Source organism: Octopus bimaculoides, chromosome 4, assembly GCF_001194135.2.
Source record: "Octopus bimaculoides isolate UCB-OBI-ISO-001 chromosome 4, ASM119413v2, whole genome shotgun sequence".
Lineage (NCBI taxonomy): Eukaryota > Metazoa > Mollusca > Cephalopoda > Octopoda > Octopodidae > Octopus > Octopus bimaculoides.
Window position 1 is genome coordinate 84,429,471 of NC_068984.1, and position 6,669 is coordinate 84,436,139.

At 36.7% G+C, this 6,669-nt stretch overlaps 1 protein-coding gene across 1 annotated transcript in view; it reads left to right on the forward strand.

The window, feature by feature from the left end:
• Positions 1–1,071: 1,071 nt before the first annotated feature.
• Positions 1,072–6,669, forward strand: part of LOC106870728 (leucine-rich repeat-containing protein 42) — a 17,019-nt gene continuing 11,421 nt past the window's right edge. Inside the window, exon 1 of the mRNA XM_014916898.1 lies at positions 1,072–1,159. The gene's annotated coding sequence lies outside the window, so the exon portion shown is untranslated. The remainder of the gene's footprint in view (positions 1,160–6,669) is intronic.

Consider the following 6,669-nt stretch of genomic DNA (forward strand, 5'->3'; position numbering starts at 1 on the left):
TTCTGGGTTCAGTCCACTGCGTGGCACCTTGGGCAAGTGTCTTCTACTATAGCCTCGGGCCGACCAAAGCCTTGTGAGTGGATTTGGTAGACGGAAACTGAAAGAAGCCCGTCGTATATATGTATATGTGTGTGTGTGTGTGTTTGTCCCCCAACATCGCTTGACAACCGATGCTGGTGTGTTTACGTCCCCGTAAGTTAGCTGTTCGGCAAAAAAGAGACCGATAGAATAAGTACTAGGCTTACAAAGAATAAGTCCTGGGGTCGATTTCTTCGATTAAAAAGGCGGTGCTCCAGCTTGGCCACAGTCAAATGACTGAAACAAGTAAAAGAGTATAAACATATGGCTCGAAATTTTGCGGGAGGGAACAGCTAGTTATATCGAATCCTAGTCTTTGAACTGGTGCTTTATTTCATCGATCTCAGAAGGAAGAAGAGCAAAGTTAGCCACGATAGGGTTTGAATTCTTTATATTAAATCAATAAAAATAGAATCTATTCTCTGCTCTATGGTATGCTTTACACTGTATTCTTCACACCTAATACACCAATATTACCAGATATGACAAAGTAAAGGTATGAGAATTCCTGGGTAGTTTCGTTAACAAGAAATATATATACAATACAAATCATTAAATACGAAGCAGAAGAAAGGAAAAAGATTTTGCCTGTTTTCGCAACATAACTCAGTATCAAATTTTCATGTCAGTTTCAGGGTATTTAAAGCTATTAAAAATATGTATAAATCCAAAATTAGTAAAATTATCTCCCAGATAAGCGAAATTTACCCTGGAGGTAAATTTTCCCTCAGTTTGGTATTGTATTGTGCTAACAGAACTGCTTCATTACTGACTTTCATTACAATACTTCAATAAGAACCATTTAACGACTACAGCTAAAATATGATAAAGACTTTTGGGCCGTTTCTCCCTCTACATTGCATGTATGCACATACACAACAGACATGGTATACAAACTATATGGCAAGTTCTGGAGAAAAAAGAGAACACCGATTGCTTCGACATAAAGAATGGTTGGTATTACGTATCATCAATTCAAATGACGTCAGATTAGAAATTCGTAGTTCGCAATTGAACGATTTCTTTTCTGTTAATTCCTGTTTGCATCGCCTTAGCTCTTTTCTTTTGTCTGAGGTTTCAGGTAAGTTGACGAGTTATACTCATTGCTTTGTTCTTCTAATCGCAGTTATTTTCTGTGTTGTGTTTAATCTGACTGACATTGTCCGTTGAAACATAGAGGTCTGTATCTTCAATAGATTTCGAGAACCGCTTTCCAAGGGTTATTGGTCAGTACCGATCGCCGATTAAGCAGACCTATAATTAAAAACAGTTCGGCTGTAACTATCTTGTCTTATATTTTTCAATCAGATTATCTAGCATCACTCATTATCCAAAGTATCCTTTCTTTAATATGCTAAGGTGTGATTTAAAGGAGATTTGATTGCCATTTCTAGAAAGCCACACGACCGAATAAATGCACTTACATTCATCTCTGATAGATTGATGTTGGACTATTCGTTTAGTCCACTGCTCATATTCCATCATCGGCACTTTGTCTATGCAGTAGCGTAACTAGGAGGGGCAAGGGGACGGTCCACTCTGAGCGATGTTTTTATGGGGTCGGCGTTTTTGGGTCTGTTGCATAAGCCTGTATAAAAGGGGTACGGCAAACTCAAGTTATTCTACTGTGTCTATGACCTAGATTTCTAACACTTGTAAATTGGTAACAAGTGGCAGTACAGCTAACCATTTTAAGTTGCTGGAACATTGTGTAAATGGCAAGTGTTTGTGCAATGCTAAGACAAGATTCCTCCTATGGTTGTGCCTTAAATATAGAGGTGCTCTAGTAAGCAGACTTGGCTTAGTTTAATGACAATCTTACCAGTTATTGTTCTTTGATAAGTACTGACGTTCAATATTTAGTGTACGCTGTACTTCTATCCAGTCTCTACCACACACACACACATATATATATATATATATATATATACCGGAGTAAGCACATAAATGTGAAACAAGGTGGAAAAAAAGAGTACTCAAATACCAGAGGTAGAGTAGTATGCTTTATTTAAAAGCAGCAGAAATATCACAAAAACTGTTACTCAGAGTTTCACGTTCCCGTTCGTTGGACAGTTTTGATAGAATGGAACAGAAATGACGATATAATCAAACAAAAACAGGAAAAAAAACTACTTTAAAAGATACACCTTTGAAAATGGTTTTGTTTCATTGGTCCTTTCAACTAATGGTCTTAAGCATGCAATGAACAAAATAGATTCAGTATAAATTCATCCTATTGTAAAATCGAAGAAAACCTTAAATCGAAGGACAGATTCCTAATACATATGGTAAATAATCATATACGAAATATAAGTCAATTAATACATTAAAATTAAAGTTAAAAATTTTCACGCTGTATTACATAAATATTTTTTCAGCAGTATATACGCATACTAGACCATCTATAATATACATATATGTACACCAAAGTACACTGATACATGTTCATAGTTATATACATATTGAGACACATATATAAGACATAAATATATACACAAATACACACATATATATATATACACGCACGCGCACAAAACCTCTTAGTGTATACATATACAGGACGGTTATTACAGACGGGAGAAATAGGAAGTATACCTTAAGCGTAGGGAGGTGGGGGAGAAAAAGAAAAAGAAACAGAGACGTAAAAACTAGCGAGCGAAAGAGAAGAGAAAAAAGAAGTTTGTTAAAAGAAGTTATTGTTATTATTATTATTATTATTATTATTATTATTATTGATTTGACTCAGGTTCAGTCTTATTCCTGGCAGGATTTTTGTGGGTAGCGGGTTACTACCTGTAACCTTAAGTATCCACTAGCTTTCAATAGTCTTTCAAGTACTTAAAACCCTCCTGATAATCTTTCCTGTCCCTAAGAGGCAAATCTTCTGTAGAAGCCCTACAGGACATTCTATTCCAATCTCCTTCAACCATTTGTCTATACCTTTGCTTATTGTTCCCAATACACCAATTATTATAGGTACAACCTTTACAGTTTTCATATTCCACATTCTTGCAATTCCAAATTTTAAGGGATTGTATTTTTTTGTTTTTCATCTTCTTTCTTTACGAGCCTGGAATCAAACGGACATAATGGATAAATTAATAAGCAACTTCGCTTTTCCTTGTCTATTATTATTGTGTCTGGTCTATTATTTTCTAGCTTCTTGTCCGTTTGAATAGGAAAGTCCCACAAAATCTTACAATTCTCCGACTCCAGCACTCTTTCGGCCCCGATGTTCACACCGTGTATCTCTCACTTCAGATCCCTATTTCTGGCATAGTTTCCAGTGTAAAACGTTTACAGATTGGCCATGTCTCCATTTCTTATATTCTTCCTGTGCCAACTTGGGACATTCTGCAACAATGTGTACCACTGCCTCCTTTCAAATTTCGCAGACTCTAGTTTTTTGACACATTCTCCCCATATTAATTTTTCCTCAAGTTTTTTTTTATCGTTTGATCCTGGGCTGCTACAGTCAGGTTCTCTATTTCCTTTTTTAATTGCCCTTTTTTTTTTATCCAAGCCCTGGATTTTGTTCCACATACATCTTCAGTGGCTCTCTAAAATTGACAACGCAGAAGTTTCTCTTCTATCTGTTTAACGTGCGCTCTTTGAATTCCATTCTTGTCCTTTTCTCCTATTCTACACTTCATCATTTGCTCCTCATTCACCTTCTTTAGTAGTTTCTATGTGCTGTTCTGTAAATATTCTAGCGAGCTTTTTCTTTCCATCTATACACACTCTTCCACAGCAATTAAGCCTCTTCCACTCTGATCTCTCTTCAAGTGCAATCGGTTGATATCAGCTTTCGGATGGTGGGCACCATTTATTGTCAACAACTTTCTAGTTTTTCTCTCAAGTTTCTGTATATCATTTGTAGTCCAGTTTACAATTCCAACTCTATATCTGATTAGGGTAGACTGGGTAAAGAGCCCACCTGGGGTAAAAGGCCTACCCTGCTTTGCATGGAGATGCATCAATACCCACATTTTCTGTTACAATACTTCCTGCCTTGATCAAATTATTTGTTTCTGTGATGTTGTTTTTCTGATGTATTTCAGAATTTCATTGACATTTTCCGTTTCTTGGTTGAATTTCTACCGGTCAACCTTTTTAAGGTTGCAAATAATGTCGCTATCGTTCTCCTGTAGTCTTGCCTTTATTCTGTCGTAGGTTGCCTTTTGTCCATCTGTCACGTCGCCATTAGTTTTATTGTCTTCTTTTAGATCATCTATTTGTCTCTCGTCAAGCAAACTACCACTGTTCCTTTCCTGTGTTATGAGATTACTATTATTAGTAAGAATTGTACTTTCATCGTTATCTCTGCCTGCTATTTTCCAAGACCCGTCATTTGATGGCTTCGAGCTCTACTTCTGTGAACCAACGATATTTTTCTTATTGCTCTAGCTTGATCACATAGTTTCTGTTCCATGGGTTGAAACAATCCCTTTTCCCTCCAATGATCATACATACGTTGTCGGTAACCCCTAATTTGAGCACCATTTTACATCTACCGGGTTGCTCAGGTTGTAACACTCCATGACCACAGCATTAACTTGCTTGCTCCATCTACGCCACGTGTGGTTGTCCCTTTTTGGATATCGACAGGCTGGAGCCAGACCAGAATTTCTGAGCCTGCCGGGTGCAACACTGTCACCATTAATGGCTTCAGTTTCATTACCACCGTTATTCGCAATATTTTGTCTATTTATTGTCACTCCTATGAGGTAGCGATTATCAGGTTGCGCAATTACCAGTGTTTTTATTGTAACACCATCACTAGATGTATCATTAATCAGGACATGGGGAGACACCACCCGCTTCCTTTCATTATTATTATTATTATCATCATCACTGATATCACTGATATTATTACTTTTACTTTTTTACTATTTGTCATTGTTAAATTAACAGACTCAGGGGTTATACAGGCCTGTGCAGGGCAGGGGTGGCACCAATTTCCAGCACTCTTCACGTGGACAGCCGCATAGAAAATTACACACTATTTTATCTAGCCTTTCTCAGCGATGTTCTGTCATGCAGAACAACTTTCCAGAGAGTCCATTGCTCACTTGTAATCTTCTTCGGTGAACAGGCTCTTCTTCAGTCTTCTATCGCTGTTGTCAATTACTGCCTTTATTGTTGTATCTATGTGTAATAGCAGCAGTGGTGGCAGCAATAGAAACAGTAGTAGGGGTGGGGTTAGTGGTAGTAGTGGTAGTTAAGCCTCAGATTCCAGTGCAATCAGAATAGTAGTAGTTGTAGTATTAGCAGCTGCAGCATATTATTATTATTATTATTATTATTATTATTATTATTATTATTATTATTATTATCATCATCATCATCATTATCACCATCACCACCACTACTACTGTTATTATCATTATTACCATTTCCAATTATTATTAAAAGATTTTATTAAATGTTCTTTATTTTCAACTTTTGTCTTGTACTTGAGATAATCATAAATATGTGGTTGTTGAAGGAAATAGTTGGGGGAAGAGTAGCAGCTTGGTGAATAGATCAAATTCTACAGGTCTATAAATAGATTCGGCAGATCGTGAGGAGATCAGCCATAGCGACAAAAGAATCTTCGCACCCTTTGGGTCAGCAGAGGTCAAAGAAGACTTTCACCGGTGTGACATGAAAACTGATAAAACCAGGAACTTCCAAGGCCTCAGGTTTTATTTCGGAGATTTCCTTCTCTTGGGTAGATTACCAACCAAGGTTAAAGAGCTTCTACCTGCCCATGAGGTAAGCTATCCCATTCCAGACAGATCACTCTTGAGTGCTACTGGTAACATGTAATCCAGTACAACCTGTCGCATGGTTGGATCGTTTGCGACGAAACTAACCCCAGCAGGCTTGCTTGGGTGAAGAGGGTGTTGTTGGACACCCTGCAGGGTGAAAAATAAGACCCGTCAAAGGGCGGAGGAACTCATGAGCAGTCAACAGCCATCCAACAAAATATCTATAAATATGTATAGATCTTTTTTCTTTTTCCTTTTTTCTTATAGTTATACATATGTATATTTTTACTTTTATATATATATTATTTATATTTAAATCTTACTTTATTTATATTTTTACTTATACTTTTTTTATATTTATATATATCATTTATATCTAATTCTTACTTATATTTGCAAATTACATATCGTACTTTTCTTTTTTTATGTATGAATGAGCTACTTCGCGTCGGTCACTGGAGTGATATTTGATCCCTTTATAGAGTGTTTGAGTGTCGGTTTGGTGCCTGGAATATATATATATATATATATATATACATATATATACAGACATGCAACAAGTAAATAGACACCTTTAATTTTCAAAATCTTTTATTTAATACGCAGAGCGAACAATTGAAATGTAATCGATAGGTAGGACTACATTCTTTAGTATTTAGTTGACATTCCCTTTGCAGTTTTTAATTCAGAAACTCTTTTTGGCATTGAACCTATGAGCTTTGTGATTGTCTCTTGTGGAATTTCTGCCCACTTTTCACGCAACAATCGAAACAGTTTGTAGTAACGCCGTGCGCATGCGTAGTCTCACGCATGCGTGGAATTAAACAAGCAAGCTTTC